Raw genomic sequence first — 27,762 nt, forward strand, 5'->3', positions numbered from 1 at the left:
GCCCTGTACTAGGAAAGAGCTGCTATGGGGTACCCTGCACCCTCTGAATGCAAAGACAAGGGCTACCTTCCATGCCACCTGCTTGACCCTGGGCTGCCCAGGGAAGAAGTGACAAGCATCTCCAGGCTGCCCAACAGCTGTTGGGTTTGGGCCAGATGCAGGCTGGAGGAAAGGGATCCTCCAGGAGCTCCTCTGTGAGGTGCAGGTCTCCAGCACCCCAAGCAGAGACAGCCCCCACCCCCATTGTGGCTGAGCCAGCTGATGACAAAGCGCTATGCAGGTCCATGGGAAGACCATTCCCCGCTATCATAGGGCCTCTGGAGTGGCAGTACTCAGCTGGGCAGGATCCCAGAGCTGGGATGGGGATGGGGCACCTTTGGCCATGACCCATTAGCTCCAATGCATGTACCACAGCTCCCATTGCCAGGAAGCTGCAGAAAATGAGTACACGCCATTTCCAGGGATTCTCCTTCCATGCCATAGTCAGTCAGGCCACCTCTCTGCTTCCCTGCACCCCACAGTGCTGTGGAACTCTGACTCTCCCCTAAACACCCACCAGGAGAGGGCTTGGGGCTGGGCTGCAACCTGGTGCTCCCCTTCCCTTCTCACCATCTTTGGCAGGGAAACCTGCTCCCCCTCCCCAGCTGCCACCAGGGTTTGGGAATGGAAATGACAGGAGCCACCCCCCCTCTCCACTCCATCTCTCCATTGCCACCAGCATTCAGTCACAGTTCAGCAGAGTTGCCAGGCCCAGGGAGAACAATGGCAGGATGGGGGCAGCACCAGGAAGGGGTGGCAGAGTGTTTCTGCTCAGGTTTGGGCACCAGGTCTTCAGTCAGTGTTTCACAGCACCTGGTGGGTGCTGGGTGTAGGGATGACAAATTACCTAGGCCCAACCTTACCTCCACAATGTGCACTACCCACTCACTGATCCTCCCCAGCTGCCCCCTAGCAGGTCCCCTTACACTGCAGTTTCTCTTCTGCTTTCGTGGTGGGTGGGGAGGACCACACTGGGGTTGAAGGCAGAACTGAAACCACAGCTAAAGGGAAGCTGGAGATAGAGCACTCTGATAACGTCCAAGCACAAGTAGGGCCAGGGTGTCCACTCCCTATCCTGATGCAGTGTGTCCAGTTAGCCCTCCAAGCACAACCAGCACCAGGGACCCCTCCATCATGGGTGCCCCCAGCTGTGGTGGGGAGGTGAAGAAGGCCCATCCAGGAACACTGCAGTCTGAGCCCTGGAACCCCAAGATGCTGAGACAGACACAGGGAGACTTCCTTTCCCTGGAGCTGCTCCACAGAGAAGTGGGGATGCTGTGGTGGTGTGATGGGACCAGACATGGCTCTCACAACTCCACTTTTTCTGCAGCTCACCTTGGCGTCTCCCAGGGGACACCATGCAAATTGGACATTCCCATTCATCCTGGCATCAGGATCGGATGAGAGCTCAGCTGGTTGGATGGGAAAGGGCAGCCATTGGGTGGCCAGTGAGGGAAGGGGCAGCGAGACATTTGTCTGTACAGTTCTATCAAGTGACCATTGGTCCTCACAGCTTCCCCCTCTTGTCAGTGCTGGTCACTGGTAGCTGAGTAGCTGGTATGGCAGGAGCAAGCCTGGGGCTCATGCAGGTTATTTTGAGGTCACTTATTGCTGGGTATCTGATAGGGCAGTTGGCACATATGTGCCTTTGCTCATGGTTTGTTCAAGGCCTTCTGCATTTTCTCCAAATGTCTCTCACTAGGGCACTGGACCAGAAGTTTTGCTTTAGCTCTCCCTCATCTCCATTCAGTGTACCTGTTCTCATGTTTTCTTTGTTTGCTTACATTATCTTAGTACTAGCTGTAGAAGAGGTCACAATTTCTTTCTCCTTGCTGTTTTCACTTTCTTTTGGTCAGCAAATTAATTCCACTGTCTTCTGTTGTAACTGTTGAGCTGATACCTTGCAGGATACTCCAGGATACTGCATGCGTATGCAGTATCTACATACCTCTGGAGATAGCACAACTCCAGGATGTTTTAACTGACTTCAACTGAAGGGATTCCTTGAAGGAATACTAACTGAGACTAGGTAAGCCTTGGGAGATTGTTTCTATCCAGGCTTAGGTTACTATTTAAGAGCTAGAGGGCTTTCCTCCTGCTTTCCATAACCAAAGTAGTTCACACTTCTTCAAGAATGTGTCTATTTGATTCATCAGGTAAAAAACATATAAATACAGCAAGTGTTTGGGTCCACTGTCTTCTTTTGAGCTGTTAATATACTGCAGGGCTGGAAAATCTCTATTCTTGTTGCAGGCAGAACAGATGTGGCATGGGAAATTTAATTTAATTTAGTGACAATTAAGATAAACATTATTACTGGTTTGTTTGCTGAGAAACAAAGAAGACAAATATTTCAATATTTAGGGAGAACACCTCTCCTCTCCCTTTCCCAGGCCAAGCTTCACTCCTAACACATCTCCTCTTGCTTCCCAGTATCTGCTGTCACCACAGGTTACAGTCATTTCTTCTGGGAAGATGATGGCAGCATGGAAGGTTGGGCTCAGTGCACTATGTTTTTTGTGTTGTTGTTTGTTTGTTTGTTTAATTTTTTATGCCACTCTTTGTTCTTTATTCTTTTCTTCTTCTGCTTCTTCTTTCTTACTTACTTTCTTTGCTCCAGAATAGGCCCTAAACAGACCACAGGCCCTTGGGGAAAGTTCTTTCTGTGGCATGGGCTTAGTCATAGTCCACAATCCCTTTGGGGTGTATTTGCTCTGCTGTGGAGCACCTCCCACTGCTCTGGCTTTGCTGTTCCTTTTTCCAGGTATTTACTACCCATTCCTAAATATAGAGTCACAGAAGTGCCATAAACTCCGGCTAGGAAGAGGCAAGCTAAGTGGAACCAGCCATTAACAGGACAGGGCACTTCCTGATCTTCTGCAGGCATCACCCCTGCAGCCCTCCTCCTTTCTTCCCCTGATGCATAAATCTTGCCATGTATGTACGGTACAATTCTTCATTGCAGTTAAGCTACAATGACTTGAGTTGAGAGACTATTTAGCTGAGATTATATTGCAGTTTGAGTATATTCACCAAAGTAGGAAAACAAAACAAAACAAAACAACAAGCCACATATAACAGGGCCTAGAACACAATTCCACCTTTTTAGCTTAGCTCAAGGCTACCTAGCTAATAACAGCTGTCATGAAGAAAGGTAAGAAGCCTTAGTCATCCTTCTACCTTCACTTGGGAGATGCTTGTAACTGTGAATCTTGCCCTTGACACCCATCTGAGCTACACAGCACGTATATTGCAGCTAAGTCAGCAGCAAGTCTCATACTTCCTCATTCCTGACACTAATCCTGTCCCTTTTGGCTTGACTGACCAAAACACCTTTGGATTTGACTTTTCACCTCAGATTTGCTGGGTGATCACTGGGCTCTTGGATGACTCCGGTCATTTCCAGACCTGATTTGGACCCTGACTTTGCTGATTTGGTTTCCTGGCTCCTTGTTGGTGATGTTGCTGCTCTTTCTCCCTTGTCTTCAGTTCCTGGCTTACCTTGCCTTATAAAGCAGCCTGTCCTTGATACCTTATCTGTCAATGGAATATGGTGGATTTATGCCAGGACTGGCCAGGGCACATCTGTACATGAGGAGTGATTTATTCTTAAATCTTTGCTACTTGGTCTTTGTGGAAGCTACATTAGTTTCAGGTCAGCTGGAAGTTCTTCCTCCACAATACTAACTCTGTTTTGTGAGAGATTTGTCCCAGTGGTTTAAGGGATCCAAATCTAGGAATATTGTAAACTTCTATGTACCATTAAGGAAACTGCTCAACTAATCAAATTGCATTTAATCCAGTGGTATGTTTTAAGTAAACAGTGGGGTGGTGTAACAACTGACAGTCAGCTTGGCTCTACCATGCCATTCTCTCTTTCTGCCTCCTCAAAAGAACAGAGGGAGAAAATATGATTTAAAAAAAAAGAAAAAAAAAAAAAAAAAAAGTTCATGGATTGAGAAAAGAATGGGGAGACTGCTCATCAGTTAATATGACAGTAAAACAGACTCAACATAAAGGAGATTTAAGTAATTTATTAACTATAGATAACAGGTTAGTGCAGTAAGAAATAAAAGTGAACTAAAAAGACCTTCCCTCCACCCCCATCCACCCTCTTCTACATCCTCCTCTGAGCAGTGGAGGGAAATGGGGGCTGCGGTCAGTCAACAGTGCTTCACCTCTTCTGCTCCTTCCTGGTCATCTCTTTCCCTGCTCCAATGTGGTCCTTCCCATGAAATGCCATCCAATCCTATATGGGCTTCCCACAGACAACAGCTTTTCAAGAACTGCTCCAATATGGGCCCATACCATCCTTCAGGAGCAGACTACTCCAGCATGAGTCCATTGTCATAAATGAAATTTTTACACAGGTCTGATGTATCAGCAATTTAAAGTTTATTAATTTCTTTATTGTCAATCACAAATTAGTTTTTATGTTTGTTTTTTTTTTTCCTTAACAGCACTTAATCGTCAGTTAATCATTACCCTATTTAACACAACAATTGAATAGTGTTTGCTACAATCAAAACAACAACTTAGTTAAAGATTCAGGAGAGGTATTAGTGGATTCTATACAGCAAGGGATCGGAGATTTCTATACAGTGCGAGATTAGGGATTTCTGTACAGCAAGTTATTGCGGTTTCTAAACTGAGTTGTGTACTCAAAAAATTTCCCTCTTTTGGTTCATTACACTTCTCGGTGTTGGCATATTCAGCAGATGATTGTTGAATCTTGATAAGTGAGGCGTCTAGTGAACTACTCTCTTCTCTCCATGTTGGTATATACAGTGGAAAATCATTGAACCTCAAGGAGTCTTGCTCTGAGAGGCATTCTACCACAGGGGGAAATCCTAGCCCACTGTGATCCTGGAGAGCTCCAGAGGCTCTTCACTTAGGACCAATGTTTATAGGACCATGAGATGATTGGCTTTAGTCAGTAATTTTCCATCCTGGCCACAATTAAGGTTAGGTATTTTTTGTTCCATACAATTCCAGATTGTACAGTTCTGCTATCAAGGTAGCAGTAGTTTATCTCACAACTCTTGGGGTCCTCAGGTAGCTCCATCCTGAGATACTTGATGGGTCCAATTCAGTCCAATTACTTACTAGGACTCCAAGGAGTGCGGAGGTAAAGTCACCGGCTTGTCCACATACTCAACAATCACTAATACTAGTATATTTTACAATGCTTTTCACAAGTGAAACATACATGTTAGCATCAAAAGCCACACCAGACATGCTAATTAAAGCTGTAATTACAAAGAACCAAACTAATGTCTTTGCAAATGAGGTCTTAAAGGTCCAGATGGTGTTGACCTCCATTGCAATTTAGGGGCCTTCTTGACTCTGGTATGGTGAATCCAGGATGATTGTTCCTTGATCTTTATAACTGTGTGAGAGGTCAGTAGTACTTGGAAAGGGCCCTCCCACTTTGGTCGTAAAGGTGTATCTGCAAGAGATCTAGCATATATATAATCCCCAGGTTCAACAATGTGCCAGGCCCATCAAGACCTCAGGTCCTAGATCCTAGGACTAGCTTCTTGAATTCCTGAAACTATTTCTACAGGCTTATGATATAACCTGTCAATATCTCGTTCCCAAGTTCAGTCGATACTCTTACCTGCACACTATAGGGCCTCCCATAAAATATTTCAAAGGGGTTTAATCCCTCCTTTGTTCAGGGCTTCATTCCTATCCTGAGGAGGCCCAGCAGTAATGACTGAGGCCATGTTAGATTATCTTCCTGACCTAATTTTACAATCTGTATCTTGATTAGATGACTCATCTTTTCTACCTGGCCACTTGACTGTGGGTTGTATAGAGTATGAAGCTGCCAATCTATCCCCAGTAGTTTACTCACTTTTGAGACAGTCTTTGCAATGAAATAGGATCTCTGATCTGATGAGATTACTGCAGGAACCTCAGATCTGGGTATGATCTCTTGAAGTAATGTCTTAGTTACTTTTCTTGACTTATTGGTCTGGCAAGGGAATGCTTCTGGCCATCCTGAAAAGGTATCCATCAAGACCAACAGATATCGAAACACCCCTTTTCTTGGGAGATCTGAAAAATCAATTTGCCATTGCTGTCCTGGATAATTTCCTTTCCCTATTTGCCCAAACTGGGCTTTAGGCTCTGTTTTGGGGTTTGATTCCTGTCTGTAGGTTATTTCTAAGGTATATAACACACTGTTTCGATACCTGTCAGACAATGGTATACAAATTATGTCTTCAGTTACCATCTCATATAATAGTTTGGAGGGTATCATAATTCTCCCACCCTTTATTTGTCCTAAACCTGTTGGTAATATTTTTTTCATTTACATCTTCAATTAATTACTTATAGATCTTAGAATATTCTATTTCATTCTCTAATGCTTTTGCTAATGCTTGTTTTTCTCTTCCCGGTACTAGTGTCAAAATTTGACTCTAACTGCTGCCCCTTTGGCCTCTGCATCAGCCAATATGTTTTCTCTTTCAATATCAGTTTCCCCTGTTTGATGTCCTTTACAGTGCAGAATGGCAAATTTAGTAGGAAGGTATACTGCTCAGAGTAACTTCAGTATCTCTTTTGCATGTTTAATTGATTTCCCTTGGGATGATAAGAGTCCTTTCTCCTTCCAAATTGCCCCATGTGCATGCACCACACCAAAGGCATATTTCGAGTCTGGCCAAATGTTATTTTTTTTTTTTCCTTTTTGTCAGCTCAAGAGCTCTTATCAAGGTGATGATTTCTGCCTTTTGGGCTAATGTTCCAGGGAAAAGAGTTTTCACCTCAATTACTTTATCAAGTGTTGTTACTGCATATCCTGCAAGGCAAACTCCCTGGCGAATGAAGCTGCTGCCATCTACATACCAATCCTCCACATCTTCTAGGGGTGTATCCTTTAAATCTGGTGGCTGGAGTATACTGTTTCCATAGTCTCAGTGCAATTATGAACTGAAGAAAGAGGTTGGGTTCACAATATTAGTGACTCATTGCTGTATCAGCTGGGCTTTCTGTTGAGAAAATTGATATCCAATTAATCCCAAGAAAATTTAGTGAACTACTAGTCTATTCTACACACTACTTTTCTTCTTCAGTAGCTATCAACAGGTCATCTACGTATTGCAGCACTGTCTCCTTTCCTGGAGGGGTTTTCCAAGCTTCAAGATCACAAGCTAGTTAGTTCCTGAATATGGTGGGACTATTCTTGAAACTCTGTGGTAACAGTCCAAGTACACTGAGTTTTTTGTCCTCTATTGGGATTTTCCTATTCAAAGGTAAAGAGTTTCTGGCTCTCAGTCACCACGGGCAGGCAGGAAAAGGCATCCTTTAAAACTAGTACAGTGAACCAAACTTGACCGTTTCCTAATTTTTTCAAAAAGTTATAGGGGTTGGCTACTAACGGGTATAAATCTTTTATACCCTGTATAAAAGCGAAGAGGAGTGAAGAGGAACAGGCTGGCAGAATGGAGACCAGGACGAGAACAGGCACACTGATCGCCTCATGAAGATAGGTTTGGCCAAACTCAGCAAATTGCTCAGAGGAGCTCGTGCAGAAAGTCGCTGGAAACAGGCGCACTGGAGCTGGAAAGAAGCTCAAGCTGAGAGAAGCGGACCCATGCACACAACTGCCCCTCACTGGTAAGCAGCTGCGCATTATGGGGAATCATACGTCCTTAGGAACAAAGACTGTCCTGGTAACCTTACAGCTCATTCTCCTTGTTAACAATCGGACAGTTCATGATCCTGAAGCATGGGACCAAACTGAGGTCAAGGTGTGGGACTCTGCAACTGAAAACGACAAGGTTGCAGTGGGATTGCTCGGCACCTGGCAAGCAGTCCCTGAGGCCTTAAAGAGCCCTGTGGGACCACAGTCAGAAACGTGTGGCTTGCCAGACATTGAGGGAGCTGCGGGCTCCTTTACTGATCCGACTGCTATGCCATCGGCCCCTCTGCTGCTACAGCCATCTCAGGCCTTTGCTGTTTCGCCCCCTGCTGACCTGGACGTGCCTTTTGACCCAGGCCTCTTGGCCTTCACAAGGACATGGCTATACTTTTCTTTGATCCGGGAAGAACGGGACACATAAGGCCTTGAAGGCCGAATTGCTTGACAACTTAAAGTGAGACATATTGTTCAAAAGGAGTGGAAAATGGCGACTTGTTTGTAATCAAGAAAAGGAGTGGAAAATGGACACCATGAAGTCATGGAACTTAAAGGATTGCTTGTTACCTTTCCTGATTGTACGTATGTGTAGGCATACTCGGGCTTAGTATGTAAAGCAATGTTCTGTATATTTAGAATGTTTGATGTTCGTGTGTGTGTGTTGGTGGAGCATAGACTCCCCGCACACCCAGCGCTGTTTGCTTGCCTTTTATACCTTTTAGAAATATTTGTTTTATAAATATTACAAAATTCAGATTGATCTGAGACCTCATTTATAACATGATCCTCTGGGACACTATAGAAGCAAAACCACTAGCACATAACACCTCAGCCCAGAAAGCTCAATTAATTGCTTTGACAAGGGCCTTGGGATTAGCAGAAGGAAAAACTCTCAATGTCTACACAGATTCTAAAAATGCCTTTGGTGTTTTGCATGCCCATGGAGCAATCTGGAAAGAGTGAGGATTACTGCCAACATCTGGATGACCAATCACGCACGGTCCAGAAACTTTACAGTTATTGGAGGCAGTAAAAAAGCCCAAAGCTGTAGCAGTAATGCACTGTAAGAGCCACCAAAAGGGTGATCATGACATAATAACAGGGAACAGGCAAGCTGATTTAGCAGCCAAGGAAGCAGCTAGAAGGGCACCAGTAGACTTACAAGGCATGTTAGTTCCCTGTGCAAAGACTTTACTTAATCTGCCACAATACTCTGCTAAAGAGATCCAGTTAGCAGAAAAGCTAAAATGTATGAAGCGAAAGGATGGATGGTGGGAGACCCCCAACAAACAGATACTAATAACAGAGACTATGACTGAACAACTAATGAAAGACTTACATGAAGGAACGCATTTTGGTTCTGATGCCATGGTATGAAGCGCTTTTCAATTGGACTGAAAATGCAAACTATAGCAAACCAAATAGTGCAAAAATGTCTTGTATGCTGTGCTAACAACCCCAAGATTCAGCCAAAACCACCACCAGGGGAGACAAGAAATGGAATGAAGCTTGGAGAATATTGGCAAGTGGGCTTTTCTGAATCGCCTAGACAAGGACTATATCGATATCTTCTAGTACTGGTGGACACATTCACTGGATGGCCAGAGGCCTTCCCTTGCGGAGCTAATAAATTTAGGGAAGTTGTAAAGGTGTTATTAAAACAAATACTCCCTCGCATTGGAATACCAGAGGGACTTTCCTCTGACAACGGACCTCATTTTATATCACAAATAGTTCAAGAAATATCGAGGGCATTACAGATTAAGTGGGATTTGCATACCACTTGGAGACTACAATCCAGTGGGCAGGTAGAAAGAATGAATCAAACACTAAAAAGACAGTTGATTAAAATTTGCCAGGAATCTCAGCTAAAGTGGCCAGAAGCCCTACCAATATCTGTTGAGAATTAGGATAGCCTCCAGAGCTAAAGAAAAAGTTAGCCCATTTGAATTATTTATTATATGGTACACCATATCCAGTAAATGAATTAGTGACAGAAAGGAGTCAAATGCATGTCAGGGGAGGGTTGGGTCAAACAGTATTGCTGTCTTTGTCTCCTGTGCTGTCCTCTCTCCATAGATATGTACAGGAGCAATTACCAATTCCACTGGATGTTCCAGTACACCCATTCTGACCTGGACATCAGGGACTGATTCAAACCTGGAAAGACGAGCCTCTAAAGAAGTGGAAAGGACCCTACACCGAGTAGCTCCACGCCTACACTGCAATCAAGGTGAAAGGGATCAAATCGTGGATTCACTACACTTGTGTGAAGGCAGCAGTACCACCACCAGCAGAAGAGGAGAAGCAAGATCTACCATCAAAGGAAGCAAAAGAGACCTTGTGGCAAGTAGAACCAACTGAGGACTTGAAATTGCTGTTCAAAATAACAAAATAATTTCTGTTCTGATTATAATTTCTTTAACTGTGTTGACTTACAGTTCCAATACTTGGACACGGAACTTTAGATTTCAGTTAGCTTTAAACTTAACCCGTTTTGCTAATGTCATCGTGTTGGCTGTGTACACATGTACCTGCCTCAGCACATGAGGGAACTCCTATCTATGCCATACCACTCACTGTAAACAAGACAGATGTATGGCAGTTAACAAATTCAAGCAATGCTGGTATTTCTCCTCCACCACAGCCTCCCTCTATCCCCGTGTACCCTATCAAGAGAGAAAATTTATCATGTGTATACTCAATTAATAGAAGTAAGGTGAATGTGGTTCCTGGAATCTAATTGGACAATGTAAAACAATGACTGTAGTTGAAACCACCAATTACACTATCATAAAAAAATATGGAAACAGAAGTGGACCTATCAGCCTCCATTGCTGGGTATCCTGGGCAGCAGTATATTGGCTATGTGGTCCACGAGCATGAAAAGCCCTTCCTCCTGGGTGGTATGGGACTTTTGCTCTAGGAGCTGTACTTCCAGATGTTAGACTCCATAAACATGTAGACATAAGGGGTTGGCTAAGATCGTAGGCCATCTTTATGACAACGCAGGAGAAACGAGGAATTTATAACCCCCTTGCAAACAGAAATACCTGGTTTCATACTTTGTGGAGGGCACTAATCCCTGCATTGGGAGTACTAGAACTTGAGAGAGCAGCAGAAAATATTTCTGCATCTTTAGAAATCATAAGCAATGCCACTACTGATGCTCATGGTTGAATACAAACAGAAATAGAACAAGTATCCCAAGTAGCCTTAGAAAACCGTCTTGCCTTAGATGGGCTACTGGCAGCCCAGGGAGGTGTTTGTGCTGTGATAAACTACAGCTGCTGTGTCTATGTAAATGAGAAGAAGCAAATTAAAACAGACATTAACCAAATCTGGCAAGCATCTCACCTGTTTCACCAGATATTTCAGGATGCAACCCTTGGTAGTGGACCAGATTTTTCCTGGCTGTGGTTGTGGTTGCCAGCTTTTGGATGGTTAAGACAACTGTTTTTAATTATTATAATAACTGTAGCAATAGTAGTGATATGTAGTTGTGTTCTGTGATGCACGCCTACTTGTTTGAATTCATATAGTACTTTACTCAGCAAGCACACACCTCACCAGGTAATGATAGTGAAACAAGATATAGGTAACTGAGTATTTCTTCAAATTAATCGAAATGGACAAGAACTATGCAGTGAGAACTATGAAGCCTAAAAGTGAGGTTCATAGTCTCAAAGGGGGGAAATTGTAGTCCCAAAGCTGGGAAGAAATAAGAAAACTTTGAAGGAAATTGGGAGGCCTGTAGCTTTTGTAGTCTTTCTATAGCTTGTGTAGTCTTTTAACTGAAAGTAAGAGACAGGTAGCCTTGAGCTAGCAGAAGCAAGGAAGATAAGGGATAAAAGGTAAAAACAAGAAGGAGAAAAACAGTTCCAGGCTGACCTACGGTAGCCTTTTGCTCATTAAAGGTCATTATCATATTAAAAATCACACTCATCAAAATGCTAAGGTATGGTAATGTGGGATTTGATGTCACCCAAAACTCACTCTGCACTTTCTCTCTCTCCACACAGTAACAACACTAACCCTAACCGTAACTGGGACCATAACAAAACTGTACGTCGCCAATTTCTCCCATCAAAAGAGCTCACAAAGGAAGTCTTTCGTTGGACCTGAACTCCCTTATCAACCCTTTCAACAATCCCAGACACAACAGGACTCCATGCTTTCTCCCTCTCCAAACACTAACAGCCCTAACCCTTACCCTAATTAATAATCCAGGCTCAGCTGCAGTGGCTTGCCCGCCAGCATGACCAGCAGCGCCCGCAGGCAGCCAGGGCATATGACGTCATAATTGGTGCCATGGCAACGTGATGATGTAACAATGCTCGAGCGCTATATAAAGCCGCTCGCTGAGAAACCGCCTGGGACAGACGCATCTGTCTGCCTCTGGAGTGAGAGGTGCTAGCAGAGGGTCGCAGCTCCCGTAGAGCTCTTGGAAGGAGCCATGGAGCAGCATGTCACTGCTAGTTCCCAAAACCCAGACGCACTGCTAGGCATAGCTGAGAACTACGGAGAGGTGAGCACTGTGCCCGAGGAGAGGGCTCAGAGCAGGAGCCAGGGGCGTGCGGGAGTGCTCTGGGGCCAGAGGATGCTCCCAGGAAGCTAGGGGGGATCGAAACGTGGTCAGGCCGCAGGAGGCTTGCAGGGAGACGTGCCTCTCTCTGCCCATCCCGGGCAGCGTACTGCTAGCAAGTGGGAGAAGAGATGCAGGGGGGTGCGGGGGTGGGCTGCAGAAGGGATTGGAGTGCCTGAGTGTCTGAGTGTCCCTGTCTTTCTAGCTCTGGCACAGATGGGGACTTGGAGAAGGAGGTAGCGGGCTGCTGGACCTCCCACTCGGAGTCAAAATCCCTCTGCTGCCAGGCACCAAGCCTGTCTTCTTCAGGACAAAGCTGGGGGAAAAGGTAAGAGAAGGAGGAAGGGGCGGAAGGGGTGGCAAAGGTCTCTTGTGTCACGGGCTCCCTCACCATTGTTCCAAGAAGGCCTTGGGGCCAACTGCGCTATGGTTGGAGCTCCAGCACTTTGGTCCAAGTGGGTGGAGGAGTCAGGGACGGATGCTCGCGGCTCCGCAGCACAGAGACATTTCTAGCCGGTGGCCCAAGATGCCTACTTTGCTGGTGGGGTTTGGCCTTCTCTCCCCAGCCCAGGCCGGACCCTCAGCCCAGGCCTGGTGTGGGTGTTTTTGATGGCTTCCGAAGGAAGGTCCAGCCGGGAAGTAAGCCCGGAATCAGAAACCTCTAGCGCAGAGGTTGGCAAAGGCTAGCCCGTGTGCATGAGGAGCTTGGAAGTGCCTTTGTCTCTCTGCTGCTTTCTCCTGCCCCCTTCATACTCTGGAACACCTCTCTTGCAGCTTCACCAGCCTTCCGCTCAGTTTCATCTGGAAGATCCATATTGTCGCCTACTGCGCACAGAGTACAACTGCCTGCACGACCCACATCTGCAGGCCTACTACAATCGCAAAGACACCCTGCAGAGCCTGAAGAGCAAGGGCTTCATCACAAGCAGTGGCAAAGTAGGTTTGGACGTTGCGCTGACCAGCACAGGTCTCCTCTGGCAGAGGCCAATGGGATGAGGTTTAACACGGCTAAGTGCCGATTCCTGCACTTTGGCCACAACAACCCCGTGCAGCGCTACAGGCTTGGGGCAGAGTGGCTGAAAAGCTGTGCAGAGGAAAAGGATCCAGGGGTGCTGATTGATGCTTGCCTCAACCTGAGCTGGCAGTGTGCCCAGGTGGCCAAGAAGGCCAACAGCATCCTGGCTTGTCTCAGGAATAGTGTAGCCAGCAGGAGCAGGGAGGTGATCGTCCCCCTGCGCTCTGCTCTGGAGAGGCTGCACCTCGAGTGCTGTGTTCAGTTTTGGACCCCTCAGTCCAAGAAGGGCATCGAGGCCCTGGAACTTGTCCGGAGAAGGTCTACAAAGCTGGTGAAGGGCCTGGAAGAAAAGTCCTCTGAGGAGCGGCTGAGGGAACTGGGGTTGTTTAGTCAGGAGAAGAGGAGGCTCAGGGCAGACCTTCTTGCTCTCTACAACTCCCAGCAAGGAAATTGTGGGGAGCCGGGGGTCAGCCTCTTCTTGCAGATGACTAGGGATAGGACTAGAGGGAATGGGCTCAAGTTGCACCGGGGACGTTTAGGTTGAAAACTAGGAGCCATTTCTTCTGAGAAAGAGTAGTCAGGCCTTGCAACGGGTTGCCCAGGGGAGTGGTGGAGTCACCGTCCCTGGGGGTGTTTAAGGAAAGCTTGGAGCTGGTGCTTAGCGACATGGTGTCTAGTGACATTGGTAGTAGGGTGGTGGTTGGAGCAGATGATCTTGAAGGTCTTTTCCAAGCCTGCTGATTCTATGATTGCCAGCGCGCTTGCTGCAGCCGCTTGTTGCTGGTGGGGGGCACAGGGCTGCTGCGCTGCCTTCCATGGGAGCAGACGTCACCCCAGCGCCCTGCTGGCAGTGCCCACTCCTGCTCTTCTCAGGCTGCCTCGCGCTGCCTGTGCATTGAGGAGGCAGCCGCTGTGGGGCCTGGTGCAGAGCGAGGAGTCCACTCGGCCCTGGCTCGGAGGGAGGCAGCGTTCCCAGCGCTGGGGAGGGGAGAGGATGGAGAGGAGCTGCTCCCCTGCCACTGCGCAGCTACCTCGACAGTTCTCGGGAGCTTTCTGCCCTTGTCTCTCCATAGGTGGTCTGCTCTCTGAAGCAGTTCAATGAGTACAGGCAGTATTTGACCACACTCAAGCTGGAAGCGGAGAAAATCAGGAGGCAAGAAGAGGTAGGCAAAGCTCAGCAGACACATGTCAGTTTCACAGTACAGAAGGCTGGGGCTTTCCTTGTTGGATCTGAGGGAGGCGGGGAATGCAGAAGATGTGAGGGCTGTGCTGGAGGGCCAGGTGTTGTGGTAGGGAAAGGATGACCCAGCCCCAAGCTCAGCTAGTGCAAGCTACTAGTGGGGGGGTGAGGTGTGTGTGTGTAGGGAGGAGTGGATCAGGAAAGCCACTTGCAAGCACACAGAGCCGTGAGGGAAGCCCTTCTCTTCAGCCCTCCTTGCATGGCAGAAGCAGGGTGCTGGCATGGGCGGCATGAATGCTCAGCACGCAGGGACGCGAGGCATTTCTGAGGCAAGAGTGAGCTAAAACCTGCTGTTCCCTTTCAGGAAAAGCTTCAGCAACAGCTCGCCAAGTTAAAGAAACTTGACGCAAGACTGATGGCGGGGATTGACCGTTCTCGCCAGAGCTCCTCCAGTAATGCGTACTTGGTCTCGAAAGAGAAAGCCAGCATACTGCAGCCTCAAAAACCAGCTGGCCCACCTTCCCACAAAAGTAGAAGAAACTTTCTCCAATCCGGCCAGTACAATAGGCTGAAAGTGACTCCCTCCAGTGTTGAGTTGGGCAGGGAAGATGCCAAGCTCCCTGAGAGCATCCATGCTGTTACTGAGTCTGAGAGAGAGTCACCCGTCCCCGCAGACGGTGTATTCAAAGCTGCCTCGGAAGAACAGGCTGCTAGAGAAAGCCGGAGGATTGAAGAGGTGGCTCGGGCTGTGGTGCGGGAAGTGTTTGAGAGGGTGCAGGCACTGGACCAGTCTGCCTGCGTCTTGAAGAGGTCTCCCCATGGGATCCAAGAAAGACCGTGTGCAAGTGCCGAAAGCGAGATGCCTTCAGAGACATCTCCTCTTGACAAAGAGCAGCAAATTGCACTGCTGGCTAAGAAGGTTGTGGCAAGCGTGATGAAGGTCGTTGAGAAGTCCTGGGAATCTGGCACGCCCAGTGCATCTGAGCCAAGGCCAGAAGCCAGGCAGAAGGAGCAGCCCTTGGCCAGGAGAGCGTCCCAAGTGGGGAAGCCAGAAGAAAAGAAAACAAGGGAAGCACCTGAGGGAGCATCCTCGCAGGCTTCCTTTGACAAGGTCACCAAAGAAGCTGTTGGAAGTGTCTGCGACACTTTGGAATCCTTCGTGGCTTCCCGGTTTGAACAAGACTTCAACTACAAGTACTCTGAAATCGTGGCGCTTCCCACTGTCGATCCCTCTAACAGGCAGCCACAGCCATCCCAGGGGCCTCTCTCAAGGGAGGGCATGAGAGAAGGGCGGGGACTACAAAGAGCATCAGAAGAGCAGAGCCCAGAAGCAAGGCCGGGAGAAACATTGCCCATGACCCCACCAGTGCCAGACACTGATGAGGTCTCACGCCTGAGTCGCAGGATTGTGAGGGAGAGCATCCAAAAGGCTGTCTCCGAAGTTCAGCGCCTGCACACAGAACTGCAGGCCTATGCCAGAACCATTGTCCTTAATGTGATTGAAGAAGTGAAGGACAAGATGGAGAGGGAAATGAAAGCAAAGGCCTTAGACGCCACTTCAAGCAGCAAAACGGTGGCAAGCGGGATGACGCGCTCCTTATTGGAGCAGAGCACTCAGTCCGCGACTGCACGGAAGGTGGAGAAGAACTTGGTAAGGCGTGTCAGCAAACAGCCCGTGCCAAGCAACGGGAAGGAGAGCTGTCCCTCAGAGCACCTCCGAAGAGGCTCTGAGCAAGGTGCTCCCATGGCAGGCTCTTCTGCCCCCACAGGGGAATCCCAGACCCAGCGGAGGTCTGAGAGCACCACAGGCACCGTCCCTCCCACGAGCCAACAGTTCCTCAGGCAGCCGGCTCCTCCATCTGTTCCGAAGCACCCTGTCCAGAGCGGAGCACGGAGGCTACGTGTGCGTGTCAGACCAATCCCATTCAAGCCTCAGTAGCCTGAGGCGGAAGCAGAAAATAAAGAGCTTACATCCAAGTGCTTGCTTGTGCCTCCATTTCTTCAAGCCAGGCCGTGCTGTGCTTGGGGCTTTTCCCTACACCGTGTGGTGGTATCACCCAGCTGGGCAGCTGAACTCCAGCACGAGCACTCTCTCACTCGCCCCCCTCAAGCAGAAAGGGGGAGAAAATAGGATAAAACGGGCTCAAGGGTTGCGATAAGGACAGGGAGACCACTCACCAATTAGCATCACGGGCAAAACACTCAGCACAGGGAGATTAATATAATTTATTACCTATTAAAAGGGGCTAGAGCAGTGAGATACTAAAAGCAAACTAAAATCACCTTCTCCCTTCCACCCACTTCTACATCCACCCTCCCCCCAAGTGGCTCAGAGGAACATGGGAGTGGGGGCTATGGGATGAGGCTTAACAAGGCCAAGTGCCAGGTCTTGCACTTCGGCCACAATAACCCCCTGCAGTGCCATAGGCTTGGGGCAGAGTGGCTAGACGACTGTGAAGAGGAAAGGGACCTGGGAGTGTTGATCGATGCTTGGCTGAACATGAGCCGGCAGTGTGCTCAGGTGGCCAAGAAGGCCCATGGCATCCCGGCCTGTATTAGAAAAAGAGTAGCCAGCAGGAGCAGGGAGGTGATCGTCCCCCTGCACTCAGCTTTGGTGAGGCCGCACCTCGAGTGCTGTGTTCAGTTTTGGGCCCCTCAGTCCAAGAAGGGCATCGAGGCCCTGGAACTTGTCCGGAGAAGGTCTACGAAGCTGGTGAAGGGCCTGGAAGAAAAGTCCTCTGAGGAGCGGCTGAGGGAACTGGGGTTGTTTAGTCAGGAGAAGAGGAGGCTCAGGGGAGACCTTCTTGCTCTCTACAACTCCCAGCAAGGAAATTGTGGGGAGCCGGGGGTCAGCCTCTTCTTGCAGATGACTAGGGATGGGACTAGAGGGAATGGGCTCAAGTTGCACCGGGGACGTTTAGGTTGAAAACTAGGAGCCATTTCTTCTGAGAAAGAGTAGTCAGGCCTTGCAACGGGTTGCCCAGGGGAGTGGTGGAGTCACCGTCCCTGGGGGTGTTTAAGGAAAGCTTGGAGCTGGTGCTTAGCGACATGGTGTCTAGTGACATTGGTAGTAGGGTGGTGGTTGGAGCAGATGATCTTGAAGGTCTTTTCCAAGCCTGCTGATTCTATGATTGCCAGCGCGCTTGCTGCAGCCGCTTGTTGCTGGTGGGGGGCACAGGGCTGCTGCGCTGCCTTCCATGGGAGCAGACGTCACCCCAGCGCCCTGCTGGCAGTGCCCACTCCTGCTCTTCTCAGGCTGCCTCGCGCTGCCTGTGCATTGAGGAGGCAGCCGCTGTGGGGCCTGGTGCAGAGCGAGGAGTCCACTCGGCCCTGGCTCGGAGGGAGGCAGCGTTCCCAGCGCTGGGGAGGGGAGAGGATGGAGAGGAGCTGCTCCCCTGCCACTGCGCAGCTACCTCGACAGTTCTCGGGAGCTTTCTGCCCTTGTCTCTCCATAGGTGGTCTGCTCTCTGAAGCAGTTCAATGAGTACAGGCAGTATTTGACCACACTCAAGCTGGAAGCGGAGAAAATCAGGAGGCAAGAAGAGGTAGGCAAAGCTCAGCAGACACATGTCAGTTTCACAGTACAGAAGGCTGGGGCTTTCCTTGTTGGATCTGAGGGAGGCGGGGAATGCAGAAGATGTGAGGGCTGTGCTGGAGGGCCAGGTGTTGTGGTAGGGAAAGGATGACCCAGCCCCAAGCTCAGCTAGTGCAAGCTACTAGTGGGGGGGTGAGGTGTGTGTGTGTAGGGAGGAGTGGATCAGGAAAGCCACTTGCAAGCACACAGAGCCGTGAGGGAAGCCCTTCTCTTCAGCCCTCCTTGCATGGCAGAAGCAGGGTGCTGGCATGGGCGGCATGAATGCTCAGCACGCAGGGACGCGAGGCATTTCTGAGGCAAGAGTGAGCTAAAACCTGCTGTTCCCTTTCAGGAAAAGCTTCAGCAACAGCTCGCCAAGTTAAAGAAACTTGACGCAAGACTGATGGCGGGGATTGACCGTTCTCGCCAGAGCTCCTCCAGTAATGCGTACTTGGTCTCGAAAGAGAAAGCCAGCATACTGCAGCCTCAAAAACCAGCTGGCCCACCTTCCCACAAAAGTAGAAGAAACTTTCTCCAATCCGGCCAGTACAATAGGCTGAAAGTGACTCCCTCCAGTGTTGAGTTGGGCAGGGAAGATGCCAAGCTCCCTGAGAGCATCCGTGCTGTTACTGAGTCTGAGAGAGAGTCACCCGTCCCCGCAGACGGTGTATTCAAAGCTGCCTCGGAAGAACAGGCTGCTAGAGAAAGCCGGAGGATTGAAGAGGTGGCTCGGGCTGTGGTGCGGGAAGTGTTTGAGAGGGTGCAGGCACTGGACCAGTCTGCCTGCGTCTTGAAGAGGTCTCCCCATGGGATCCAAGAAAGACCGTGTGCAAGTGCCGAAAGCGAGATGCCTTCAGAGACATCTCCTCTTGACAAAGAGCAGCAAATTGCACTGCTGGCTAAGAAGGTTGTGGCAAGCGTGATGAAGGTCGTTGAGAAGTCCTGGGAATCTGGCACGCCCAGTGCATCTGAGCCAAGGCCAGAAGCCAGGCAGAAGGAGCAGCCCTTGGCCAGGAGAGCGTCCCAAGTGGGGAAGCCAGAAGAAAAGAAAACAAGGGAAGCACCTGAGGGAGCATCCTCGCAGGCTTCCTTTGACAAGGTCACCAAAGAAGCTGTTGGAAGTGTCTGCGACACTTTGGAATCCTTCGTGGCTTCCCGGTTTGAACAAGACTTCAACTACAAGTACTCTGAAATCGTGGCGCTTCCCACTGTCGATCCCTCTAACAGGCAGCCACAGCCATCCCAGGGGCCTCTCTCAAGGGAGGGCATGAGAGAAGGGCGGGGACTACAAAGAGCATCAGAAGAGCAGAGCCCAGAAGCAAGGCCGGGAGAAACATTGCCCATGACCCCACCAGTGCCAGACACTGATGAGGTCTCACGCCTGAGTCGCAGGATTGTGAGGGAGAGCATCCAAAAGGCTGTCTCCGAAGTTCAGCGCCTGCACACAGAACTGCAGGCCTATGCCAGAACCATTGTCCTTAAAGTGATTGAAGAAGTGAAGGACAAGATGGAGAGGGAAATGAAAGCAAAGGCCTTAGACGCCACTTCAAGCAGCAAAACGGTGGCAAGCGGGATGACGCGCTCCTTATTGGAGCATAGCTCTCAGTCCGCGACTGCACGGAAGGTGGAGAAGAACTTGGTAAGGCGTGTCAGCAAACAGCCCGTGCCAAGCAACGGGAAGGAGAGCTGTCCCTCAGAGCACCTCCGAAGAGGCTCTGAGCAAGGTGCTCCCATGGCAGGCTCTTCTGCCCCCACAGGGGAATCCCAGACCCAGCGGAGGTCTGAGAGCACCACAGGCACCGTCCCTCCCACGAGCCAACAGTTCCTCAGGCAGCCGGCTCCTCCATCTGTTCCGAAGCACCCTGTCCAGAGCGGAGCACGGAGGCTACGTGTGCGTGTCAGACCAATCCCATTCAAGCCTCAGTAGCCTGAGGCGGAAGCAGAAAATAAAGAGCTTACATCCAAGTGCTTGCTTGTGCCTCCATTTCTTCAAGCCAGGCCGTGCTGTGCTTGGGGCTTTTCCCTACACCGTGTGGTGGTGTCACCCAGCTGGGCAGCTGAACTCCAGCACGAGCACTCTCTCACTCGCCCCCCTCAAGCAGAAAGGGGGAGAAAATAGGATAAAACGGGCTCAAGGGTTGCGATAAGGACAGGGAGACCACTCACCAATTAGCATCACGGGCAAAACACTCAGCACAGGGAGATTAATATAATTCATTACCAATTAAAAGGGGCTAGAGCAGTGAGATACTAAAAGCAAACTAAAATCACCTTCTCCCTTCCACCCACTTCTACATCCACCCTCCCCCCAAGTGGCTCAGAGGAACATGGGAGTGGGGGCTATGGGATGAGGCTTAACAAGGCCAAGTGCCAGGTCTTGCACTTCGGCCACAATAACCCCCTGCAGTGCCATAGGCTTGGGGCAGAGTGGCTAGACGACTGTGAAGAGGAAAGGGACCTGGGAGTGTTGATCGATGCTTGGCTGAACATGAGCCGGCAGTGTGCTCAGGTGGCCAAGAAGGCCCATGGCATCCCGGCCTGTATTAGAAAAAGAGTAGCCAGCAGGAGCAGGGAGGTGATCGTCCCCCTGCACTCAGCTTTGGTGAGGCCGCACCTCGAGTGCTGTGTTCAGTTTTGGGCCCCTCAGTCCAAGAAGGGCATCGAGGCCCTGGAACTTGTCCGGAGAAGGTCTACGAAGCTGGTGAAGGGCCTGGAAGAAAAGTCCTCTGAGGAGCGGCTGAGGGAACTGGGGTTGTTTAGTCAGGAGAAGAGGAGGCTCAGGGGAGACCTTCTTGCTCTCTACAACTCCCAGCAAGGAAATTGTGGGGAGCCGGGGGTCAGCCTCTTCTTGCAGATGACTAGGGATAGGACTGGAGGGAATGGGCTCAAGTTGCACCGGGGACGTTTAGGTTGAAAACTAGGAGCCATTTCTTCTGAGAAAGAGTAGTCAGGCCTTGCAACGGGTTGCCCAGGGGAGTGGTGGAGTCACCGTCCCTGGGGGTGTTTAAGGAAAGCTTGGAGCTGGTGCTTAGCGACATGGTGTCTAGTGACATTGGTAGTAGGGTGGTGGTTGGAGCAGATGATCTTGAAGGTCTTTTCCAAGCCTGCTGATTCTATGATTGCCAGCGCGCTTGCTGCAGCCGCTTGTTGCTGGTGGGGGGCACAGGGCTGCTGCGCTGCCTTCCATGGGAGCAGACGTCACCCCAGCGCCCTGCTGGCAGTGCCCACTCCTGCTCTTCTCAGGCTGCCTCGCGCTGCCTGTGCATTGAGGAGGCAGCCGCTGTGGGGCCTGGTGCAGAGCGAGGAGTCCACTCGGCCCTGGCTCGGAGGGAGGCAGCGTCCCCAGCGCTGGGGAGGGGAGAGGATGGAGAGGAGCTGCTCCCCTGCAACTGCGCAGCTACCTCGACAGTTCTCGGGAGCTTTCTGCCCTTGTCTCTCCATAGGTGGTCTGCTCTCTGAAGCAGTTCAATAAGTACAGGCAGTACTCATTGGGCGGCAGGAAACCTCAGCACGCAGGGACGCGAGGCATTTCTGAGGCAAGAGTAAGCTAAAACCTGCTGTTCCCTTTCAGGAAAAGCTTCAGCAAGAGCTCGCCAAGTTAAAGAAACTTGACACAAGACTGATGGCGGGGATTGACCGTTCTCGCCAGAGCTCCTCCGGTACTGCGTACTTGGTCACGAGAGAGAAAGTCAGCCTACTGCAGCCTCAAAAACCAGCTGGCCCACCTTCCCACAAAAGCAGAAGAAACTTTCTCCACTCTGGCACTACAGAAGGCTGAAAGTGACTCCCTCCAGCCTTGAGAGAAGAAATGACACCAAGGAAGCCCTTGAGGGAGCATTCTCACAGGCTTCCCTTGACAAGGTCACCAAAGGAGCTCTTGGAAGTGTCTGCGACACTTTGGAATCCTTCGTGGCTTCCCAGTTTGAGAAAGACATCAACTGCGAATATTCTGAAATCGTGGCACTTCCCACTGTCGATCCCTCTAACAGGCAGAGCTCTCAGTCTGCGACTGCATGAAAGCTGAAGAAGAACTTGGGAAGGCATGTCAGCCAGCAGCCTGTCCCAAGCAATGGGAAGGAGAGCTGTGCCTCGGAGCACCTCCGAAGATCAGCCAACCTCCTCCAAGCTGTGCGGCAAGTCTCTGAGCAAGGTGCCCCCATGGCAGGCTCTTTTGCCCCCACAGGGGGATCCCAAAGTCAGCTGAGGTAGGTCCGAGAGCACCACAGGCACCATCCCTCCCACGGGCCCACAGTTTCTCAGGCAGCCGGCTCCTCCATCTGTTCCGAAGCACCCTGTCCAGAGCGGAGCACGGAGCCTAAGCGTGCCTGTCAGACCGATCCCATTCAAGCCTCAGTAGCCTGAGGCGGAAGCAGAAAATAAAGAGCTTACATCCAAGTGCTTGCTTGTGCCTCCATTTCCTCAAGCCAGGCCATGCTGTGCTTGGGGATTTTCCGTACACCGTGTGGTGGTATCACCCAGCTGGGCAGCTGAACTCCACCACAACTCTGGCCACTACAGAAGGCTGAAAGTGACTCCCTCCAGCCTTGAGTTGGGCAGGGAAAATGCCAAGCTCCCTGGCAGCATCCATTCTGTGAGGGAGTCAGAGAGAAAGTCACCCATCCCAGCAGACGGTGTATTCAAAGCTGCCTCAGAAGATCAGGCGGCTAGAGAAAGCCAGAGGATTGAAAAGATGGCTCGGGCAGTGGTGCAGCAAGTGTTTGAGAGGGTGCTGTGTTCAGTTTTGGGCCCCTCAGTCCAAGAAGGACATCGAGGCCCTGGCTCGTGTCCAAAGAAGTGCAACAAAACCCTTCTACATCCACCCTCCCTTCAGGTGGCTCAGGGGAACATGGAGTGGGGGCTGCAGTCAGTCCTTAATGCTTCATCTGCTACGCTCCTACACCATCACTCTCTGAGTGTGGCTGAGCACAATCTATTAGGAAGGGACTTAATAATAAGATTAGGGTTGGAAATCAAGAACCAGGGGGGAGATTTTAAAATTCAGCTCTATACCCTAACCCAAGAAGATGAGGGAGAAATAGACCCACAGGTATGGTATCAAGAGGGAGATTCAGGAAAATTAGGTATGGACCCCTTGGTAGTAGAAAGAGTGGATCCACGACAGCCAATAAGGATTAGGCAATATCCTATCCCATTGGAGGGGAGAAGAGGACTCAAACCAGTTATAGACAGGTTGCTCCAAAAGGGGATGCTGGAACCGTGTATGTCCCCACATAATACCCCCATTTTGCTGGTAAAAAAGGCTGATGGATCATATAGGTTGGTTCAGGATCTTAGGGCTATGAATCAATGAACCATAACCAAATTCCCAGTGGTGGCAAACCCATATACTTTATTAAACCACCTAACACCTCAGCTCAAATGGTATAGTGTAATAGATTTGAAGGATGCTTTCTGGGCCTGCCCACTAAGGGAAGGGTCTCAGAATTACTTCGCCTTTGTATGGGAAGACCCCGAAACAGGAAGGCAACAACAGCTCAGATGGACCTTACTTCCTCAGGCATTCACTGAATCCCCAAATTTATTTGGCCAAACATTAGAAAAATTATTACTACTTTTTGAGGTAAAGGGAGAAGTGAAATTGTTGCAATATGTGGATGACCTATTAATAGCTGGGGAGACTGAAAAAGAGACCCGGAGAACCACTCTTGAATTACTTAATTTCTTAGGGAAAAAAGGGTTGAAGGTCTCAAAATCTAAATTACAGTTCGTGGAAAAGGAAGTAAGGTACTTAGGACATTGGCTTAGCCAAGCAAAGAAAAAATTGTATCCTGACAGGGCATCTGGGATTTTAGCCCTCTCATCACCCAAAACGAAGAAGGAAGTGAGGCAAGTGCTCAGCCTCTTGGGATATTGTAGACCCTGGATTGAAGGGTTTAGTAAAAATGCAAAGTTTTTATATGAAAAATTGACTGGAGAAAAAGAATTAAGTGGAACGAGGAAGATGAGGAAATGTTGAGGTTGATCAGGAAAACGTTAATAGAAGCTCCAGTGCTGAGCCTCCCAGATTTAGAAAGACCCTTTTTGTAGGATAACCCGACCGAAAGCCCCAGGACAAACGGACACAACGACCAGCGTTCTGTGCCATAAGCCAATTTATTGCTGCGTGACAGTATCTTATATAGTGTCAAAACGTCCCACCCAGGAACCCAGGACCCCTCCCACTGTGCTCGCAGGCACCCCAGACCCCTCCTTTTGTGCACGCAGGCACAACCCAGAATAATCCCACACTTTTACTTATTTGTAAATGTTTCTAACCAAACCGCATATGGTGTACTAACTCAAGAATGGGCAGGAATCAAGAAACCTGTGGGATATTGTTCCAAACTATTAGCCTCTGTGAGTAGGGGGTGGCCGGTGTGCTTACAGGCAATTGTGGCTTACTGATTGAGGAAGCTAGAAAAGTCATTTTTAGGGCACCTCTGAAGATATGTGCTCCACATAATGTGAGGGGAGTACTCCAGTAAAAGGCTGAAAAATGGTTAACTGATAGTAGGATGCTGAAGTATGAGGCCATCCTGATCCACTCCCCTGATTTAGAACTAAAAGTAACTGCTGCACAGAGCCCTGCACAATTTCGAGATGGGGAACCCCTAACAGAACTACAACATAACTGCGTAGAAGTGATTGAATGGCAAACCAAAATCCAACCCGATCTCGAGGAGACAGAATTAGAGACAGGGGAAAAATTATTTATTGATGGATCATCCAAAGTAGTAGATGGACAAAGAAGATCAGGGTATGCCATTGTAAATGGGGATATGGTCCTAATAGAATCAGGGCCACTCAGCACTGCCTGGTCCGCTCAAGCGTGTGAACTTTATTCATTATTACGAGCCCTAGAACTACTGAAAGGGAGAAGTGGCACTATTTATACAGACTCTAAATATGCTTAGAGAATAGTCCACACATTTGGGAAAATTTGGGAAGAAAGGGGACTCGTAGGCACACAGGAAAAAGGGCTGATTCACCAAATGTTAGTTACTCAAATATTGCAGGCATTGAGAGGACCTAGGGAGATTGCTGTGGCACATATCAGAGGACATCAAAAGGGAACTGGCTTCCACATAAGAGAGAATAACCTGGCGGATAGAGAAGCTAGGGAAGCAGCTCTAAGGAAGCATGATGTAGTCCTAACCCTACAAGAAACGGATAACGGAAAAGGGACACAAGAGAAAATGTATACAGAAGCAGAAATAAAAATTATAAAGACCATAGGGGCAGAACTGAAAGCAGGAAAATGGATTCTGCCTGATGGAAGAGAAATACTGCCAAAGGAACAAACTAGGCGTCTGCTTTTACGGCTACACCTACAAACCCACTGGGGAACAAAAGCATTGAGTGATCAATTTCTAAAATTTTATGGGTGTATAGGAATATATGAGATAGCCAAACAAACCGTCCAAGGATGCTTAACGTGTCAAAAGGCAAATAAGAAGGTGTCGTGGTTCCGCTCGAGTGGGCAGCCGAGCTCCACCACAGCCGCTCTCTCACTCCCCCTCCTCAAAGAGGAATGGGGAGAAAATATGATGAAAATGGCTCAAAGGTTGAGATAAGGACGAGAAGATCACACAGTAATTATTGTAATGGGCAAAACAGACTCGGCATAAGGAGATAGTAAGATTTATTGCTTATTATTAACAAGCTAGAGAAGTGAGAAACAAAGGAAAGAAACCAAAAGCACCTTCCCCCCCATCCACCCTCTTCCACCTCCTCCCCCCAAGCAGCGCAGGGGAACGGGGGAATGTGGGTTATGGTCCGTCTACAGTGCTTCTCTGCCGCTCCTTCTCGGTCACTCTCGTCCCCTGTGCTGTGGGGTCCCTCCAACGGGATGCAGTCCTTGCTGAACTGACCTGGTGTGGGCTTCCCACAGGCAGCAGCTCTTCCAGAACTACTCCAGATATGGGTCCGTACCATGGGGTCCATCCCTCAGGAGCAAACTGCTCCAACCTGGCTGCCCCACGGGCAGCAGCTCCTGCCAGGTCACCTGCTCCTGCATGGTCTCCTCTCCACAGGCTACAGGTCCGGCCCGGAATCTGCTCTGGCAGGGGTCTTCCACAGGCGGCAGTCTCCGTCGGTGCAGGGCCACCTGCTCCACCGTGGTCTCCTGCATGGGCTGCAGCATGGAACCCTGCTCCACCGTGGTACTCCATGGGCTGCAGGGGGACATCCTGCTTCACCATGGGCCTCACCACAGGCCACAGGGGACTTCTGCTCCGGCGCCTGGAGCACCTCTCCCCCTCCTTCTTCACTGACCTTGGCGCCTGCAAGGCCGTTCCTCACTCCTCTCACTCTCCCAGCTGCTGTGTGGCGCAGCGTTTTTTTCCCTGTCGTAAATATGCTCTCACAGAGGTGCAAAACAACATCGCTTATTGGCTTGGCTTGGGTCAACAGTCGGACTCTTACCAAACATGGGGTAGCTTCTAGATCCTTCTCACAGAAACCACCCCTATGGCCCCCTGCTACCAAAACCTTGCCACGTAAACCCACTACAGAAGGCAATTAGGCAAGCACCTGCTGGAGGAAGAAGGATTGCGTATCGACCATTTGAGAGAATACAGGTGGACTTTACTCAACTACTAGTTGTTTTGGAAAAGGACTGCTGTGGGGAGAAGGGTATAAGAAGAGACGCTGTCCTCAAGATGAAAAAAAAAAAAAAAAAAAAAGGCAATACAATGAAGTTATGTCATCACAGTCCTTTTTTAAACAACTTTTCATTGGTCAAACAACTTTGCATAGAACAGCAACAGCAAACACACAGAAACTTCCATGCCTTAACGGCTGGAGAACAAGAAACCCGAGACTGCATGGCGTCTCCTGAATCACCCTTCTTTGTTCCCTCTAAACTCCTTCACATTCCCGATGGCCTCATCTTTAAGAGTCTGATGTTCTCATCAACCATGGGGCTTGCCAACCCCCATGGCCACACTCCCACATCTCCCCCTTCTTTATTAATATCAACCATCTTCTCGACACGAATTATTATTCATATATCACAGCACCAAGCCTATCTTGCAGAGCAGGAAAAAAAGGAACAAACAAGAAAAATGAAGGAGCAAGGGGTGGAAAGGGATCCCAATAAGAGGGAGAGGTAGAAAGTGAGCACAGCAGGAGCCAGCAGCCCGGCTCCTACCCTGTTGCTTGCAGAAAACAGTCACAGCAACAGGTAACAGAAAGGAAAGAGGGGAAGAAAGTTGGTGGAAATGGAGAAAGAGGTCAGAATTCAAAGCAGATGTGAGCGGCACAGCTGTAACCGGTGCCCCAGAACCAACTGTGCCCTTTACAGGAGGAAGCCGGGGAGTGGCTTGGGCCTAGCAGGTGGCTGTGGGCCTGTTATATATGGCGTGGTAATTCGTGTCAAGAAAAAAATTGACATTAATAAAGAAGGGGGAGATTTGGAAGTGTGGCCATGGGGGTGGGCAAGCCCCGTGGTTGATGATAACATTAGACTCTTAACAATGAGGCCATCAGGACCATGAAAGAGTTTAGAGGGAACAAAGAAGGGTGATTCAGGAGACTCCATGCAGTCTCCGGTTTCTTGTTCTCCAGCTGGCTTCTTGTTCTCCAGCCGGCTTCTTGTTCTCCAGCCGTTAAGGCATGGAAGTTTCTGTGTGTTTGCTGTTGCTGTTCTATGAAAAGTTGTTCGACCAATGACAAGTTGTTTTTGAAAAGAACTGCTGTGGGGTGAAGGGTGTAAGAGGGG

This window comes from Netta rufina, assembly GCF_964035555.1.
Source record: "Netta rufina genome assembly, chromosome: 16".
Classification (NCBI taxonomy): Eukaryota; Metazoa; Chordata; class Aves; order Anseriformes; family Anatidae; genus Netta; species Netta rufina.